The following is a 20,726-nucleotide window of genomic DNA, read 5'->3' on the forward strand; positions in this document are numbered from 1 at the left end:
CCAATTGTTATTCTTGAATGGAACAGACACACATGTTAAATTAAAGCTTCCCACTGATTCCTTAGGTCGACTCTTTGTTGTTTAGTCATTAAGTCGTGTCCAACTCTTCGTGGACCAGAGCATGCCAGGCTCTCCTGTCTTCCACTGCCTCCCGGAGTTTGGTCAAATTCATGTTGGTAGCTTTGATGACACTGTCCAATCATCTCATCCTCTGTCATCCCCTTCCCCTCTTGCCTTCACACTTTCCCAACATCAGGGTCTTTTCCAGGGAGTCTTCTCTTCTCATGAGATGGCCAAAGTACTGGAGCCTCAGCTTCAGGATCTATCCTTCTAGTGAGCACTCAGGGTTGATTTCCTTCAAAATGGATAGCTTTGTTCTCTGTGCAGTTCAGGGACTCTCAAGAGTCTCCTCCAGCACCACAATTCAAAAGCATCAGTTGTTTGGCGGTCAGCCTTCTTTATGGTCCAGCTCTCACTTCCATACATCGCTACTGGAAAAACTATAGCTTTGACTATGTGGATCTTTGTCAGCAAGGTGATGTCTCTGCTTTTTAAGGGGTTGTCGAGGTTTGTCATCGCTTTCCTCCCAAGAAACAAGCGTCTTTTAATTTCGTGGCTGCTGTCTCCATGTGCAGTGATCATGGAGCCCAAGAAAGTAAAATCTGTCACTGCCTCCATATCTTCCCCTTCTATTTGCCAGGACGTGATGGGACCAGTGGCCATGATCTTTTTTTTTTTTAAAGTTTTTCTAGGTCTACTCTGGCTGGGACTAATAGTTAGATACTAAATTATTTTTCCTCAATGAAGGATAATCTGGGAAATTCAGAGGGCTCAAAACTATGAATATGTGGCTCAATTCTAGAACATCTACTGCCATTGTATTTATTGTTGGAAGAAAGTATGAACTTCTGCCTGTGTGGAATTACCCTTTGGAATGATGTAAATGCTACCACTGAACCTGAATGGAAAGCATAGTCTCTAATATGCCAATTAGGATGGACAAAATTATCTTGAATAGGCTGCCTTAATGTCTCCCTTATGTAACCTCATACCATTTGATTGCAGCTTGCTGTTTACATTAGGGCTGCTGTGCCTGGCAGAGAATGTGAAATAATTTGTTTGACATCTCACATGGTGACTCATTGTTCCCCACTGACAGTTCTAAGAGAGATCTCAGAGGCTGCAGTTTGGGAGTACAGATTGGTATTTTCAGACTAGAGCTCCCAAAATTCCCCAGATGCTCCTTGGGAATTCTGGGAATAAGTCAAAGGGATTGACCTGCTGGAGAGCAAGTCCTGCTGAGATCAATGATACTGACTCACATAAACATGCCTGAAAAACTTAGCATTTGGTGGCTCAAAAACTTTGATTTTAATCTCACGTATGCTTACTTGTTTTAAACAATAGCCTAAACTGGATGGGAGTGTCCTCCAAAACGGCATTTAAAATAGCTTTTGAAATATATTTGAGGCACACAGCTAGGAATGAGCCACACTAATACTTTCTCTGTGCTTTGAATTGTGCCATACATCACTGGTTCTTAACCTTGGGTTACTCAGGAGTTTTGGACTGCAACTCCCAGAAGCCTTCACCACCAACTGTGCTGGCTGGGGTTTCTGGGAGTTGCAGTTCAAAAACATCCGAGTAACAAAGGTTAAGAACCACTGCCATACATGATCTTTGTAATTTGCCTATACCAAGTGACAACAGAAACAAATCAGATGAGATCACACTCTGCCAAGCTTGAGCAATGAATTGCTTTCATTAACACACATACATTTGGGGGGCAGAAGGAAGAAAATTGTTGGCCCTGTTATTTCCAACACAGGAGAATGGTGATTTCCTCTTTTTTTTTTCCTTTCTTTTTTTCTCAGAGTGGTATGATATACCAGATGGGCAGGATATAAATAAAATTAAATAAATAAATAAATAAATAAATTATTCTTCTTCTTTTTTTCTTTTTTGGTCCCTTGCTCTGAAAATCAGTCAACCACACACAAGTACGTTAAACTGCACTATCAAAAGGGGGAAAACACATTCTTTGATTCTAAATGATGCCCCTTTACAGGAAGCAATTAAATAGCTCAATGGATAAATGGGCCCAAAGCTGGGTATTTTTTTTCTCTTACCTACAGAGTGTGTACGGAACACTTAAATATAAATTTTCCTTGTGGTGCAGCTGGATAATTCAGAAAGCAAGAGGCAGTGGGAGTACTGAAAGCAGAGCTTAGACTGTGGTCACACCCACAAAATGTCTCCCTGTGATTATGCAACTTCTAATTGTGTTTTGTTGTGCTTTCAGGTCATGTGGTATTTATTTCAGGATGTGTTTTTTGGGTTACTGAGTTATTTCCTTCCAGTTAATTAAGTGGCTGGGGCTTCTTGTTGAGACTTCTTAGACAGAAGTCAATACAAATGCCATGATTTTTTTTTTAAAAAAAAAGCACAGACAGAGTTCTGACTCCTGTCCTCTGAAGATGCCAACCACAGAGACTGGTGGAACGTTAGGAAGAAAAACCTTCAGAATACAGCCAAACAACCCAAAAAAACTGCAACAACCATTTTAAAAAAAATAAAATTGTAAAAGGATATGCAGAGTGACAGTAGTTCAAAAAAGTTATGGAAAGATTGTTCACACATGCAGCAACTCAACATTTCTCAAGAACAACAAAATAAAATCCTCTGGCCGAGCAAGGAATGATACGCAGTTAGCATGCATGCCAGGCAAATGATTCACTAATGGCTGTGTGTCATGTGCCCGTGAATTTAAATTGCAAAATCAAAGGGGGAGAAATGGAAAACATTTCATTGGTGTGACCACGGCCTTAGTTTTTTCTATCATTCAGGGATGTTTATAGAAGCAGATTATTTAGCCCTGTTCAGACCTTTTAAACTGTACGCAATACCCAGGGATAAAGGAGAGTGCTGAAGTCTTTCCCCCTGCAAGCACTTCCACTGCTCTCCACATTCAGAGAGTGATGACTCTGAGAACAGAGTATGTCCACTGTCTGTGAGGACTATTCACCAGTTAGATGGAGAGATCTCATTGACAGTGAACTTTTCGCCTTCAGATGCATCACCTTCCGTATGTATGACGGGAAAACACAGGTAACTGAATATTACACACAAGCACTCCAATTTCAGACACTGAGAAATTTTGAAGATTCCAGAACACACCCAGAATTCAGTTTCCCCAGGAAGACATAAGAGACATACTGGTATTTCTTTGCTATAATGTTTTCATATGCATGTGTAAGAATATTATCAGGATCCCTATCATTCACACATCAACAGATTTCCACTTCCCATCAAATGCCTAGGCAGAAAGCATTCTCCACTGAATTCCTTGCAGAAAGCGAAGTTATTTTTGTATGTGTGTGGTGGATAGGAAAGTAGAGAAAAAATAATCATCTTTGCCCATCATCTGAGCCTTGTTAGATTATCATAATTCAGCCTTCCATCCTTTTGAGGTCGGTAAAATGAGTACCCTGCTTGCAAAGTGTTCCTTGCATAATAACTTTCTAAAGTGTTCAGAGCATTATGGGGCAATATATATGTCAAAACAATAACTGAAAAACTGAGAAAGAATACCCAAGAAAGAAGAGGAATATGTCTGATTTCAAGATATCTGTCCAGTTGGTGAATGTGGTTTATTTGAAAAGAGATATGGCCACATTTCTCTGTTACTACCAGTGCTTTTTCAACATGGAGAATACAAAGGATCTGCCCCTTCCCTTTGAAGCAGGACCATACATTGTGACTCTGAGAAAGCTAACTGTGATTCAGAAGATTCACTTTGAATAGCAAGGCATCAATGTCAAGAGGTAGCCAGGTAATCTCTGACTCCATTGATCTCTCCAAGAAAGGCTCCTTGGGATCAATGCACTGTGAACAAAAAGAGTGCAGCAAAAAGCCCCATTAAATGAGTTTGATTTTAATAAGAGGATGATGAAGTTAATTAAAGCTCAGACTGCAAGCAAAATTAGGATGAGAGTTCTTTGGGGTTTTTCTTGTTGCTCGGCTCCAGCTGTTGCCTATTTTCAAGCCAACAGCAAAAGCCAAAGCAATGACGCTTGCCAATTTTTATGCAGAAAAAAGCTTATGTGCTAAGCTCTCCCCCTCCTTCCTGTACTCTCTGTCTCTCTCTCTGATACTACTATAAAATACGACAGCTCATGCCAAAGTTCTAAGCAAGAATTCAAGTGTGAATGTCTTCCTCCTCTCAGATCAGGATTTGCAAATCTGAGCATTATGTCAAAAACCTTTCCATTAAATCTAAGGATCTCAGAGGGTGACAGTAATTTCCCTAAGTGGGTTCTTCCGGAGCATTTGAGCTTTTTCAAAATGTATTCTATTTTTCAAAATGTCATCTTCTGTAATGTACCAGCTTGATTCAGGTCTAGGTGCACAGAATAAATGGTTCTACATGGAAGTCCATTGCGGTTTGTTTGTTTTCAAAGTGTACCTCCACTTCATGGATTGCTGCCTTGTTGTGGCGAAGGGGCTTGAGTAACTTAGAGAAGCTATGGGCTATGCCATGCAGGGCCACCCAAGACGGACAGGTCATGATGGAGAGTTCTGATTAAACGCAATCCACCTGGAGTAGGAATTGGCAAGTCATTCCAGTATCTTTGCCAAGAATACCCCATGAACAGAAAGAAAAGGCTAAAAGATATGACGCTGGAAGATGGGACCCTCAGGTCGGAAGGCATCCAACATGCTACTGAGGAAAACCAGAGGACAAGTACTAGTAGCTCCAGAGCTAACGAAGTGGTTGGGCCAAATCCGAAAGGACGCTCAGCTGTGGACATGCCTGGAAGTGAAAGGGAAGTCCGATGCTGCAAAGAAAAATACTGCAAAGGAACCTGGAATGTAAGATCTATGAACCTTGGTAAGCTGGATGTGGTCAAACAGGAGATGGCAAGAATAAACATTGACATCCTGGATGTCAGTGAACTAAAATGGACAGGAATGGGTGAATTCAATTTAGATAGACAATTGTCATATATACTACTGTGGGCAAGAAGCCCGTAGAAGGAATGGAGTAGCCCTCATAGTCAAAAAAAGAGCGGGAAAAGCTGTACTGGGATATAATCTCAAAAATGATAAAATGATTTTAATACGAATCCAAAGCAGACCTTTCAGCATCACAATAATCCAAGTTTATGCACCAACCACCATTGCTGAGTAGACTGAAATTGACTAATTTTATCAAGACTTACAACACCTTCTAGAACTGACACCAAAAAAGATGTTCTTCTCATTCTAGGGGATTGGAATGCTAAAGTAGGGCGTCAAGAGATAAAAGGAACAACAGGAAAGTTTGGTCTTGGAGTTCAGAACAAAGCAGGGCAAAGGCTAATAGAGTTTTGTCAAGAGAACAAACTGGTCATCACAAACTCTCTTTTCCAACAACACAAGAGGCGACTCTATACATGGAAATCACCAGATGGACAATACCGAAATCAGATTGATTATATTCTCTGCAGCCAAAAGTGGTGAAGCTCTATACAATCAGCAAAAACAAGACCAGGAGCTGACTGCGGCTCTGATCATCAGCTTCTCATAGCAAAATTCAAGCTTAAACTGAAAAAGTAGGAAAAACCACTGGGCTAGTCAGGTACAATCTAAACCACAGTAGAATATACAGTAGAAGTGAAGAACAGATTTAAGGAACTAGATTTGGTGGACAGAGTGCCTGAAGAACTATGGACGGAGGCCAGTAACATTGTACAGGAGGCAGCAACAAAAACCATCCCAAAGAAAAGGAAATGCAAGAAAGCAAAGTGGCTTTCCAATGAGGCCTTACAAATAGCAGAGAAGGGAAACAAAATGCAAGGGAGATAGGGAAAGTTACAGAAAATTGAATGCAGACTCCCAAAGAATAGCAAGGAGAGACAAGAGAGCCTTCTTAAATGAACAATGCAAAGAAATAGAGGAAAATAATAGAAAAGGAAAAATCAGAGATCTGTTCAGGAAAATTGGAGATATTAAAGGAACAATACATATGTGAAAAGATGGACATGATAAAGGACAAAAATAGGAGGGACATAACAAAAGCAGAAGACATCAAGAAGAGGTGGCAAGAATACACAGAGGAATTACACCAGAAAGATTTGGATATCCCGGACAACCCAGATAGTGTGGTTGCTGACCTTGAGCCAGACATCCTGGAGAGTGAAGTCAAGAGGACCTTAGAAAGCTTGGCTAACAACAAGGCCAGTGGAGGTGATGGCATTCCAGTTGAACTACTTAAAATATTAAAAGATGATTCTGTTAAGGTGCTACATTCAATTTGCCAGCAAATTTGGAAAACTCAGCAGTGGCCAGAGGACTGGAAAAGATCAGTCTACATCCCAATCCCAAACAAGGGCAGTGCCAAAGAATGCTCCAACTACCATACAATTGCACTCATTTCACACGCTAGCAAGGTTATGCTCAAAATCCTAAAAGGTAGGCTTCAGCAGTATGTGGACCGAGAACTCCCAGAAGTACAAGCTGGATTTCGAAAGGGCAGAGGAACTAGAGACCAAATTGCTAACATGCGTTGGATTATGGAGAAAGCCAAAGAGTTCCAGAGAAACATCTACTTCTGCTTCATTGACTATGCAAAAGCCTTTGACTGTGTGGACCACAGCAAACTATGGCAAATCCTTAAAGAACTGGGAGTACCTGACCACCTATACGTGGGACAGAAAGCAACAGTTAGAATTGTATATGGAACAACTGATTGGTTCAAAATTGGGAAAGGAGTATGACAGGGCTGTATATTGTCCCCCGGCTTATTTAACTTATATGCAGAATACATTGTGCAAATGACCAGACTGGAGGAATCCCAAGCCAGAATTAAGATTGCTGGAAGAAATATTAACAACCTCTGATATGCAGATGATACTACTCTGATGGCAGAAAGTGAGGAATAATTAAAGAACCTCGTAATGATGGTGATAGAGGTGAGTGCAAAAAACGGTCTGAAGCTCAACATCAAAACCCCCCCCCCCAAGATCATGGCCACTGGTCCCATCACCTCCTGGGAAATAGAAGGGGAAGATATGGAGGCAGTGACAGATTTTACTTTCTTGGGCTCCATGATCACTGCACATGGAGACAGCAGCCACGAAATTAAAAGATGCCTGCTTCTTGGGAGGAAAGCGATGACAAACCTCGACAGCATCTTAAAAAGCAAAGACATCACCTTGCCAAAAAAGGTCCACATCGTCAAAGCTATGGTTTTTCCTGTAGTGATGTACATAAGTGAGAGCTGGACCATAAAGAGTGCTGACTACCGAAGAATTGATGCTTTTGAATTGTGGTGCTGGAGGAGGCTCTTGAGAGCCCCCTGGACTGCAAGGGGAACAAACTTATCCATTTTGAAGGAAATCAACCCTGAATGCTCACTGGAAGGACAGATCCTAAAGCTGAGGCTCCAATACTTTGGCAATCTCATGAGAAGAGAAGACTCCCTTGAAGAGACCCTGATGTTGGGAAAGTGTGAAGGCAAGAGGAGAAGGGGACGACAGAGGACAAGATGGTTGGACAGTGTCATCGAAGGGACTAACATGAATTTAACCCAACTCTAGGAGGCAGTGGAAGACAGGAGGGCCTGGTGTGCTCTGGTCCATGGGGTCATGAAGAGTCAGACATGATTAAACAACTAAACAACAACCACAATAATGTTGCCTGGAAGAAAATGGAAAATCCCAGAAGCTGACTCCTTTTTTCATCAGCTAACCACTTATCACCCAAACACAAAGCAATTGTCAAGGCTGTTTTTTTGACAAGTGTAAATGATAGTAAGCACAAGATCTTCTTGACTCTTTAAAAGAAAACATATATTTTGACTGTTTACATGATCTTTCATTGCCCTCCAAACATCTCCCTTTCTGATCAAATCAAATCAAATCAAATATCAAATAAATTTATTGTCATTGTTAGTATATATGTAGTAAAGCCATACAAAGAAATTCACACAGACACCCAGAGACCAGACCCACATGCTCACACATAAAAAATCCCCAAACACTCCCCACCGACTGAAAATCCCCCACTAAGAATACAAACATCTACACCACAGGCTAAGTAACACTGTCCAACTATTCACTACTGGTGGTCTTAAAGCTCATTATTAAGTGCAGTTATAGCTCTGGGATAAAAACTATTCAGAAAACACGTGGTCTGAGTCTTAATTGTTCTCTATATCTTCTGCCAGATGGCAACAGTTAAAAAAAGTTGTAAGCAGGATGGGAATAGTCTCTCAGGATGCTGTGTGACTTCCTCAGACAGTGGGATATGAAGATGTCATCCAGGGTTGATAGCTGGAGCCCGATGATATTCTGGGCAATTTTAATGGTTCTGTGTAGAGCTTTTTGTCCACTACAGAGCTACTCCCAAACCATACCGGAATTTCATAAGTTAGGACACTCTCAATGGTGCTACGATAGTAGGACAGAAGTAAATGCTGAGATAAAAGATCATGAATCTGCAACAATGTATCTACTTTCAAATGCTTTTGCTAGTAAGTCTGTTCCACACATGCTCCGTTTATAACAAAGTAACTGTTTTACATTTTTGAAAGGTCTTTTTTGAGGATCAATATTTCAATATTTCCCGCAGCCTGGATTCCTTCCAAATTAAAAAAAGTAGGTGAGGCCAACCATTCTCTTTCAAGATTACCAAGCCTGGGATTTTTTTCCCTCCCAATTTATTAGATCTATTTTAAATCTGTGGATATTTAAGGTTGGGAACAGTAGACATCACTATATGAGGGCTAGAGTTTTGAAAATGTCCCTTTTGCATTCAAAATTCTACAGATTTTTTTTTCCTGGTGGTTCTGGTAGTTATAGCTCAAAAAAGTCAAATTTATATCTTTTTTTTTCTGCTCTAAATGTTCCTACTACTAACACTCTTATTTTCCTTCCCCTCTTCCCCATTCTCTGAGCTTCCTTAGATGCTCTAAGAAATATCAGTAGCTAGGATGTTTTAAAAAAGAAAATGAATGCTTTTCGTCAATTTCTTGATGTTGTTTCATCTCCAGTGAAGGCTAAAGAAGAAAGGAAGGTGCTTATTAACTGTTTGGGCATTTGATGTATTAAGGAGGATTAAAAAGTTCGTTTGACCTAAAGGGCTACTTATCGTAACCATTTGTTGTGCATCCCAGTGCAAACAGAGTTAAGATAGCAGATTAGTCAGCAGGATCGCAGACTGCAATCCGTAGTGCCTGCCAAAGTGTTCTAAAATGTCAGAGGTACTAACATTTGAAAGCAATTAACACTGACATTTGGTCAAGCAACTGGATAGTGCCTGTAATCTAGGCAGAAATTCCTTGAGCTTCACTGGATTTTCAGGAAGAGGAGTGAGAGGTCAGTGGAAGACCAACAGATCAAATAAGCCATGGTTTTTATAGAAGGAGGTCAACTTACCTATAAGTCACTTACGAGGAAAGAAAGAAGATTTTTCTTGAGATTTGAAGACGCAAAATATAAACACTTTTAATAAAGAAATATAATATAATAAGTGATACCATCTAGCAGATAGTCATGTTAGAACAATTAGGCACACGATGCCTGCATTGCGCCACACCACATTTCCTGAGACCAAAAGAAATGTGGTGTACCCTGTTCCAAGTCCAGGTAGTATGAAGGCTGAATAGACTGTCAGTAAAACCTTACCCCACCCGATCCAGTGCAGCAACCCAGTTTAGGAGAACACAAAACAAGTTGGGTGTCATACACAGCTCTGCCTGCCAACAGAGAGAAAGACCTGAGGAGTTTAGAAAGAATCACTAAAAGGATGCCACAGCTGGCTCTTTGCATCTGTCCTCTGAGGTCATTGCCTCATTCTATCTAATAACACGGCTATTCATCTATAGCACAATGGGGGCATTACATGCAAAATCCAATAAGGTTAGATAATATAAACATGAAAGTTAAAACGTATCTTCCCTTATTTTCCCTATGGATAAAGGTGTGTGTGCTTATATGCATTCATGTGTGTGTTTGTGTGAACATGTGCGTAAATTTGGAAGAACCAAATAAAATTGCTGTTGAGCTATTATCGAGCCCACAAGAATGACAAAATTGCCCATAGGATTTCCTTTTTGTCCACACCGAATGGGAAACGCAGGGATGAGAAATAATTTTTTGGATAATAGCTCTTAGAATCCTACAGCTAGCATAGTTAGTCTGAAAAAAATATGTCCCATCCATTTTGCCATCCTTTGTATTTGGCCACCACAACCACTACCACCCAGGAAGTCAACTACCACTTGAGTCATTCAATCTGCATGTGTTTTAAGACCACAGGAACAATGTGTGTAGTCAATGGTTGTAGTGGGGCAATTCATCTATAGGGTATTGGACAAGTACCAGCGCATACTCAATCAGTGGCTTGGACTATCAGGCATTAGCCAAGTACTATGGCTTTGTAGACTTGATCCACTTTCTTACTTTTCAAAGGAAATCCTGACACAGTGTCAGCATGTATCAAATGATGTAAGAGTACTAGATCATAGGACACTTTGTTCTTTCAGTCCGCATTTAATCACTTCCCTGCTGCTTTTAATTGTGCTCACAAATATATAAAATGAGTTTAGGTTCAATAAAAAGAAGCTGGACAGTTTGGTTGCTAAGATAGAATGACTTCGTTGCTTTTTCAGTACTGGTTGCTGCAAATCCCTGACTGTTAAAATGAAGATAATTAAATCATCAGGAGAGACGTCAATTGCAAATTATCAGCTCATTCGTCAACAAGCAAATGAAACAGGGTCAACGCTACAATTAAGCAGTTTTATTCCTATCTGAGTGGCAGCATTCTTGGTGCAATACATATGAAATCAAGTAAATATGTGTTTTACTCAACAGATTCCCCTTTCGTTCCTCTGTGGCTATGCAACTATATACTTAAAGCAATGATGGTTGATTTTAAAAACTATAATATAGAGTTTGTTGCAGAACAGCTGTGAGTTAGACAGGGCTAGATAGACGTTTGTGGTAGAACCTGCATTTCTTTTAGTGTATGCATAGCTGTATCAGGCTGCTTTTCTTGCCGTACTTTATCAGTATAATGAAGCACATTTCTGCTTTACTAAAACACCACACCCAAAACAATATTACAAATTTATCAACACATTCCTTTTTTGCAGTGTTTTACTAATCACCATGTGAGAGCAAATAAATATGCAGTCACACAAGCAATGAAACCTGGGTTTGAATTGGGATTACATGTTTATTTTTATTTTTTTTTAAAAAAATTAAATTGGTGCTGTATCACTTACATCAGTGGTTCTTAACCTTTGTTACTCGGATGTTTTTGAACTGCAACTCCCAGAAACCCCAGCCAGCACAGTTGGTGGTGAAGGCTTCTGGGAGTTGCAGTCCAAAACTCCTGAGTAACCCAAGGTTAAGAACCAGTGACTTACATGATGGATTCTTCCCGAGACCTCTGTGGCACTAATTTTTCCATCTCTCATGCTCTCAGTTTGTGGATTCCCCAAACCCTTCCATCTGGGAATTCTGTTTGCATGTTCCCCAAAGCATTCCATTTCTGGGCACCAAGGTTTAAAGTCCCTCAAAAGTCTCCCTGAGACAGAATTCACCCTCTGGACTTTGGACAGCAACATCAGATCATGTGGCTTCCTATAGCCCCTGATCCTGGTATTTTTGTGGCTCAATCCCTTGTAGTTTCCAGAAGAGATTTTTTAACAAATTAAAATCAGAGTGCAATTTCTCCAGGGTCAATGCACAGAGTGGCACCCCACTGCTTAATCACTATGGGGCTGAGCTGAAGTCTTCCAATGCCACTCTATACTTAAGAATATTCCTGGAGAAGTCCCCACACATACACACATATTCTTTCTCTCCACTTTCAGTAGTACTGCCTACATTTTGAAGAGTGGAGTTGTCAATTTAGCCAAAGTAAAGTGTAGTTTAAAACTCTGCTCTTTAGGGCATAAGACTAAAGCAGTTCTAAAAAGGGAGGAAGTAACAAGAACTGCTGTGTCTTCCATATGGATTAAGGTCCTGCAGTTATCTTTTCTATTGGGGCTTCAGAAGTCATTATTTTATGAAGTTGGCACTTCAAGACGTGATGGGAAACTTCCAGAACTTAAGCATGAAATCTATTTAATGAAAGCAGGAGGATAGGAATAAGTCTCTATAGTATCTGAACAGACTGCAAGAATCCAGGACTTTATAGGAGTAAGATCCAAAAAACACTCTGGAGAGGAAGAAACCTGAGGTTGGCAAATTACTGGAGTCTCTATTATGGGGCTAGTAACTAATCTTGTAAATTTCAGCCATTTGTGTACACCAATTATATTTTCATTTTCACACTACTTTGGAGGTGAAACAACTTGAAATCAGTAAAAGCATATCCTTTCACTCAATTGTGGATCACTAAAGCACTTAATCAATGGTTTGCTAATCGTCACAGTAAAATCAGTGGAACAAGACTTATTTAAGTTTGCTAAGATGAAATTCTGGAGGCACTCAAAATCTGGGCATGGGAACTGCCTTAAGTAAGAGAGAGTGGTCCAGAGTCTTAAGGACACCTTCTCTCTCTCTCTCTCTTTCACACACACACACAGAGTCAACATTCCATCTAATCAATATGGAGGCAGGACAGACACAAAGCCCGGACAAGTTACATTTTGAGTCTTAGAACTCCCAGAATCCCCTAGCTAATATGGCCACTGTTCCAAGTCCTAACTTTTCCAAAATTCTAAACAGGCTCCATCCTGACAGGCAGATATACCTATTCAAGATGCTCCATGTTGGAAAGAAATACATATTAGAGCTCACCTGTAACAGGAAAACGATGAGTATTTGTTTAAAGACTAAAGAAATCAGAGTTTTTGAATTAGGAGTACATCCTTTGATGTAATAAGTTAATTTTAACCTCAGATGAAACTTCCTCCTTGCTTCTAAAATTATTATGATTTGCCTCTTATAAGCTTTGTTTTGTAAACTAGCCAAAGAACTTCAGTGAAAGTGTTCAGCTTTTCATAATTTTTGCAAACCAAATTGATCATTTCTTCCACTTTTCTTTTGTTCCCACAATAGTACAGTTGGGAGTTGTATAGCATCTTGTCAGCAAGTGGTCAAATTTACTTTGTTGGGGTGCTTGGCTTGTGTCATTTTCTCCTTAAATCTCACGGGAGGGAGAGAGAGCCATCTATTGTCCATCTGTCTTTCATATCTCCTTCCCTGTTGCTTCTAATGATAAAATCTCTCTGCACAGTGAGACTGCCTACTGGAATGTAATTTTCAACTTGTTTGCTGTTTTAACTTAGAAGTTTTACAAGCAAGTTCTTTGGTGGCTGGGGTCCTTTCGGAGCCTGCTTATTGCTGTTGTTTTCCTGACATTTTTTAAAAATCCTTTTTCCTGTAGAGGTTTGTAACACTCTATGTTCTATGGGGCTATTTGCTTACTTAAATGTTAATTGATGAACCTTGCAAGCATAATTTTACAAATTGAGTCTTTTCTAATTCACAGTTATATAATCAACAACATGAGCAAGTATAACAACAACAAAATGTTACAGTTTGTACAACCGTGTCATAGGCACCACACTAATATTGAAGTTGCTTGTAGAATTGCAAAGTTTTGTCCCTATGAATTCGGATTCAGACAATAATCCAATACATCTTCCTCAACTATGTCCAATACCTAGAAGAATCAGCCTCACATGTGGAATCTGCAAAACCTTAAACCAAGTTGGTAAGTGCCTCAGCAGTTCAAGTGGCAACAGCAGCTCCTGCCTCTTCAGCTCTCCCACTCTTTCTGATTCAAAGTTTTTACTACAGTCCCATTCTTTTTTAGTCTCACCCCTTTAGGCTGTACCAATATTTCATAGGGGTAACAAGTTACTTAGGATATCCAAGCTAATTGCATATCATGCATTGAGAGGATTTCAGAATGTTACATAGTCAATCAACATTTCCCCTCAATTTTGTTTTTGAGAGGTAAATGAATCCAAATGGACAGTGCTTTCTGAATAAATTACATGATCAGTCCTGTTCAGTCATCAGTCACATAAAGAATATCATTATGACTGGTACTGAGTAATTAGGAATATAAATCCTGTCCTGACTTCTACTCACTATACATGGGATTTTTGGAATTCATGCACTACAAATTCCAGAAGTCTGCAGGAATTCCCCTAGCCAAGTGTCTGTGGCCTTTAATCAAAAAATTCAAAGTCCTGGCAGATGTTTCCAAGTTCTTAAACTAATGAATTCAAATTCAGCTGCCATTTTCATCATGTGGAGAAGGCAGGCAAAATGGGCAGGTGTGGCTAAGTTACATGGAAGCTATAAGAGTATATGGGTCTGCTAGTTTTTAGAAGCTTCCTGTGCACTGCCTAATGGGTAGAGACTACCTCACCCATAATCCCTTGTAATTCCCACAGATCTTAGCCAACATAGTATAGAACTTGAAAACACTTGTCAGGACGTTAATTGATTAAAGACACAAAAGGTTTTGCGGGGAAGGGGTTCCAGCAGACCTCTGTGGATTGTAGTCCATGAATTCAGAAAGTTCTATGCCTAGCACCATGCAGTAAATTAGAAAGTGTGGAAAATTCTCCTACCCACATGGTGGTAAGACACAGAGTGAGCAAGAGATATCAATCACAGAGAGATCCATTTGTGAGACTTGTATATTTCTATTAAAAGCACAATTATCAGAAAATGTAGTAAGTGTTGCCTTCTGGCATGAACTAGAAAACACAGAACACATTGTACATGTCTTTTTGATCATTTAGTCTCATTTTTTGTGCTTTGTATATGTGTGTGCTTAGAGTAAAGGCCAGGGATGTGGTGGCGCTGCGGGCTAAACCGCAGAAGACTTTGTGTGCTGCAGGGTCAGAAGACCAGCAGTTGTAAGATCGAATCCATGCGACGGAGTGAGCTCCCGTCGCTTTGTCCCAGCTCCACGCCAACCTAGCAGTTCGAAAGCATGTAAATGCGAGTAGATAAATAGGTACCATATCGATGGGAAGGTAAACAGCGTTCCGAATCTAAGTCACGCTGGCCACATGACAACGGAAACTGTCTTAGGACAAACGCTGGTTCTATGGCTTGGAAATGGGGATGAGCACCGCCCCCTAGAGTCGAACACGACTAACTAAAATGTCAAGAGGAACCTTTACCTTTTAGAGCAAAGGCACCTGTTTTGTGCAAAATATAGAAAACACGACAACAACAACAAAAAAAGGAATTTGTCCCATTCTCATGTTAAATGTAAGAACATTTGAGCAGCTGGAAAATCCTTGACAGGATTTTCTCTGTGTTAGCTTGGGCTTTTTATCAGCCAAATGCAAGATACTGGAGACAATCAGCTTTGTGACAATACAGCTGATAACAAACAAATCCAACCAAGAAAAGTAGCCAAAGACAGCAGCATAAACTCCTTTTTTTAAAAAAAAAATCTATGTTACACTTAAAAGTCATTGAAAAAGGATGAAGCACTTTTCAGTTCCAAAAAAAGCCATGTGAAGTCCCAACTTGAAATAGAACAGACATAAAAACAGCAGTGGAGAAGAATTTCTGGAATGGTTGCTGTTTCCAGCCATCTTCAAAGACAATCCCACACAGAGGCTGAAGGTTGGCACAAGAATTTGTCTCTTGCTCAGATTTTTATTTAGGAATATGAAATAAAAATCAGATGTGATTCTGTATGCAAATCTCACTTTTATTATGAGACCAGTTGATAAGGCTTTTTTAAAATAAACACTACAGGCAGTCTTAATGACTACAGTGTCATAAACACCCTGTGGCAAGGACATCAGCTATATAGCAAAAAATCCATTGGTTGATTAAGTAAATAATTGCCAAAAGTGCTATTAGCCTTTCAGCAGTAGAGATACTACATTTCCAAAATGTGACTACTGAAGATCTCAACTACAAAGTCGGAATGATTTGATAGTGCTTTAACTGCAATCTGAATGATTCTTGGGGTTTGTAGTTGAGTAAAGTCTTTGTAATGCTCTCTTTTCTTCTCTAGTTTAAGAGAATTCACTAGTAATCTAACAAGGAATATTCTAAAGACCTGATCCAAGCAGAAATTCCAATACTCCATGGGATGGAACCATGACAATTAAAGTGTTCCAGACTGATACAAACTGTGTCATATAGATTAAAGATGGGGACAAAACACTGGTTCAGCAGTTTTGTGCCAGTTCATTTTTTAGCCACACTGATGTTCAGCACTTTCCAGCCCCACGTCCTCCGTCAGGCACCCACTCAGAGTCAGTGCTCAAAGGAATCAAGGCAGGGAAGCTAAGACACTGCTGGGAAGCACCAAACACCTATTCAGCTAAAGAACTAACCAGCACAAACCTCCAAACTGGCCGTTCATGCACATCTCCAATGTAGGACTCCAGAAAAGAAAAACAGAGATCATTCTTTGAACAGCATATCTTACAGCTGGACATGACAGCCCTCCAGTTCTCACTGGAGTAAATCACAGGGCCTACAATTTTGCCATGACCATAAACATTTCAATATATATGTATAGCCTAAATCTTCTGCTTGGAACCATAGGATTAGTATTGAAATTGTCAGGTCCTGACAGTACATCTAATCTCCCCAAACAAACTGATGAAGCAATGGCTTGTTTATATAATAACGACATATTGTCGTGTTCTGATCTCAAAGTCAGGATAATTGGGATATCTCCAGTGTAGGTTGTTTATTCCTACAGCAATTGCACTACCGCCCATACATTTTGTCACTTGAGGACCCAAAGGCACTCCCTTTTTTGACAGGGATAATGGCTCATTGTTGCAGTTCCACCTTGTCAAGTGACAGAATCCACCTAAGAAACATACTGCTCAACTAAGGAGGATTCAGTGAAACCACGGTGAGAAGTGGCTTATTCAGATGGCACTTCTTTTTAGAATTTTAAAATACATTTCCTGTATTGGTATTCCATCCATCATTACAGTGATCCTATGAATGAGTAACCTACAGAACAGCTTCTCATTAACAATTAAATAAATAGGGTAACTAAGTACCCAGTTGATACACACAATACCACTGGATTTTGAGATGGAACTAACAGAGAGAAATATATTGTGAGCCTCATCAAATCATACCTGCAATCGTTACTGGCTGCAGCAAGTGTCTCCCTGCACATGGGATTTGCTGACAATCAGCTACAGCTGGTCATTTGACACAATGCATTTCTCTGTTCATCCAGGACAAGACTGCCACAAAATATAATGGACCCAAGCTGAAGTGACATCAGGCCAGAGCTGTTTCTTGTTTATCTATATCCGATCCAATACAGGCAGAGTAACTTTGGAACATGATTTGAGTTTAGATATTCTAATGGTTGTTGTGGATTTTTTGGGCTCTTTGGCCATGTTCTGAAGGTTGTTCTTCCTAATGTTTTGTCAGTATCTGTGGCCAGCATCTTCAGAGGACAGGACCACAGCACAGAGTGCTGTCCTCTGAAGATGCCGGCCACAGAGACTGGCAAAACATTAGGAAGAACAACCTTCAGAACACGGCCAAAGAGCCCAAAAAATCCAGAACAACCATTAGATCCCGGCCGTGAAAGCCTTCGTGAATACATTAGATATTCTAACTTTAAGGGCACACACTTGGTTATTTGGTTTCTGACTCAACACTCTATGAGCAATAAATGTGTAGTCTTTTGTACTTATTTTGTACTTATGTGAACTTATTTCCACCTTGATTTAGTCATGTTTCTCCAACTTCCATCTACATGTTCTTTCTGTTTTCATTTCATTTTTAGATCATGTGTTTTTTGTGTGTGCGTGTGTGTGTAATTCTCCTCATGGGAATTCATGCCTAGTTGGTAGACATCTTTCCAAATGTACACACTTTTTACACATTTATGTACATGTTATTACTACTGCCTTAGGTCTCTTTGTGCACATTTTCCACAGATATGGGTCCCGAGCCATGAACGTTTTCTTTGCATGTCATTTTAAATGGTAGAGAGAGGCATCTGTTACTTGTACATTCTTCCAAACAATATGAAACAGGAAGATATGCACACACTTCTGCTAATAGTCCCACAGACAATGAAGTAGGGAAAATTGATTTTGAAAAATTGATTGATGTGAATTCCATCACTATTCTTTGTTAGACAAGCTGAAGCAGTTGCCAACAGATGTTCAGAGCCCAACTGCTTGTCTCTTCTCTGCACTCAGTGGATACCCTTACCATTGCAATTACCAGGAGTGCTTACAGTTCATCGCTCTTCATCAAGCTGTTACCAGTGGAAAAATGAAAAGATAAGTGAAGGTATTGATGATGCCATGCAATGGGGCACAGAGGTCTAAAGGCTTGTATAGGCTATGGGAGAAAAGATACGTAAAACTCTCAGGAGAAATGGAAGCACACTATATAATTGAGGAGCTCAAAGACGCATTCCATCAGAATGTCGCACAGTTAAACTTGGGATTATCAGTTTTTAAAGCTAAATAAATGAACACTGTGTTAGAGACTGCTTTTTTCTTCCTCTGTGTCCTCAAGAAAACAAATGCCAAGAGTGAATGGTGAAATGCTTCTCTTAACTTGTTTTTCATTACAAGTGTCAGCTGTCTTTATTTAATATCTCTTTACCCAGGAAAAAAAATGACTTCTTTTAAAGCAAGTAAGTAAATCCAACAGGCAAGGTCCTGTGCCTTATTCATTTTAGTAAAAGAAAGAAGCAGATGAACTCCAGTGCATGAACCGCTAAATCTGTTTTATCATTTTCAACATATCGCGTCTTGGGAAATAGTCTGCTTTGATCCACAGTGGGGGCCCAATTGGTTTATGTGACATTGTTGTTGTTCAGGATGTTTTGGGCTTTGTGGCACAGCCTCTGTTTATCATGCACAGTTTAAATCCATGTGTTCCTTCACAGAAGACAAAGGCCCTATGCGTTACTCTGAAGTGCAAATTCCAGTGGACAAAACCCAGCCAACACATAATCATCTGAAGCAGAATGTTGTGCGCTGTCAGCTTTTATTTTGAATATGTAGGTGCAGAGCTTCCTTGTGCCAATGTCTTTAATGTGAATACTAAAGGACGACTTCAGAGTTGGAACAAACGTGAACAATAGGGACAGAAATAGAAACAGACAGCACCCTTATACAAACAGTTAGCAAACCACTGCCAGCTGCTGCTTAACATAATCCATCTTGACATGGTGCTTTGCGAAAGCCTGAGTTTGCTGCACATTATGACCTTTATCAGTTGAGTCCAAAAGGTTTTCAAATAAACCCTTACATTATGTCATTCTCTGAAGCTTTTATCTCTGTTTTTAAAGCATTGAGGCAATATCAACATCAAACTCCAGACTGCATTTTTGCTACACCTGTAACCTCGCTTAATTTATTTAATAAATAGGCATCACAGAGAAACCTGGATAACTGCAGTTCCAATTGAGATTCTTGGCCAACTCACCGCAGGAGACTCCAGATGACTTCCAAGACATGATGGCATCCCAGTTTGAGTTTGAAGAGTGGACATATTTGCTTTACACGTCAGATATCACAAAGCAGCCTCTCCCCAATAGAGTGGATACAGAGGGGGAGCTATTTAGCAGAGGCACTGCTCTACAGTATGTCTTTACTAGCTGTGACAGTAAGAGCCAAAATTAGCTATTTGAGAACCCAGGCTTCATTCCCATATTGATTGTGTTTGCTCACATGGAATTGGGAGGGAACAAAGGGATGTGGAGGAACTCCTGAATTTAAGCATGTGATGGCTATATTACTTCTGCACTAAGAGTGCCTACTTTGCACTTCCAGCCACTTAAGAAGGAGAGGCTTGAGGTGGTATACATATTTGGGCAGATGGATTCATAGCCCTCTGACATCAGATGCCAACAGGAAAGTCTGTTCTCTTCCAGGAGCAAATTCTTGCACCTTATACAATTTTGCACCCTAAGCCAAACCACTCATCCTCCTGCCATAGTTACCACTCTGGTGAAGGTCCATGTCATAAAACAGAAACAGTAAATTAAGAGCAGAAAGTCCATGAAACAATTGCTTTGCTGTATTTGAATAGCAATGTTGCAACTTGTTTCTGATATCAAGCTTGTGACCATCTAGAATCACACCTGCACTTCTCTTCTGCAAAGGGAGCTTGCTGCCCTCATTCTATTCCTTTTTTTTTTTTAATAGTCACAGAATTATACAGCAATCCCTTCATGTAATTTTTGGCTATCAGTAAAAGCAGTTGAAGACCACAATGGAGACATGACATCCCACGGTTGGGAAGCAAGGTGAGGGTGGAGGTGGGTTCTGGCAAATCTGTAGAACTCTGAGGTTCAAATGAAATGATATACACACATTTAGAAGCAGTGCTCGCTCAAGTGGTAAACGGCATCTGTTAACCATGGTGTGTGCTTTTCCTCACATAGTTTGCATTTAACTATGCTTTGTTTTCTGATTGATTATAGGGAGGCAAACGAGTTTTATTTGTGAATGTGATTGCTGAGGCATGAATTTCTGAGGAAATTGCAAGGGAAGATATGCTAGACATAAATAATATACATTTCATTAATATCTAGTTCGACATGAGCCACGGGTAATTCTGACCAACTGACTGGGGCCACTTAGTGTCCAGAGTCAGCCAGTCTTTGCTTTCTGTCCCACTCTCCCTGCAGAGTGAGAGAAGGCAGAAATCAGGCAGGCCAGAAAGCAGTCCAACCTTTTGACTGACCCTTTCAGCAGCTGCTGCCAATTGCACCGTGTTGTGGGA

Source organism: Pogona vitticeps, chromosome 1 (assembly GCF_051106095.1).
Source record: "Pogona vitticeps strain Pit_001003342236 chromosome 1, PviZW2.1, whole genome shotgun sequence".
In the NCBI taxonomy this organism is placed as follows: Eukaryota; Metazoa; Chordata; class Lepidosauria; order Squamata; family Agamidae; genus Pogona; species Pogona vitticeps.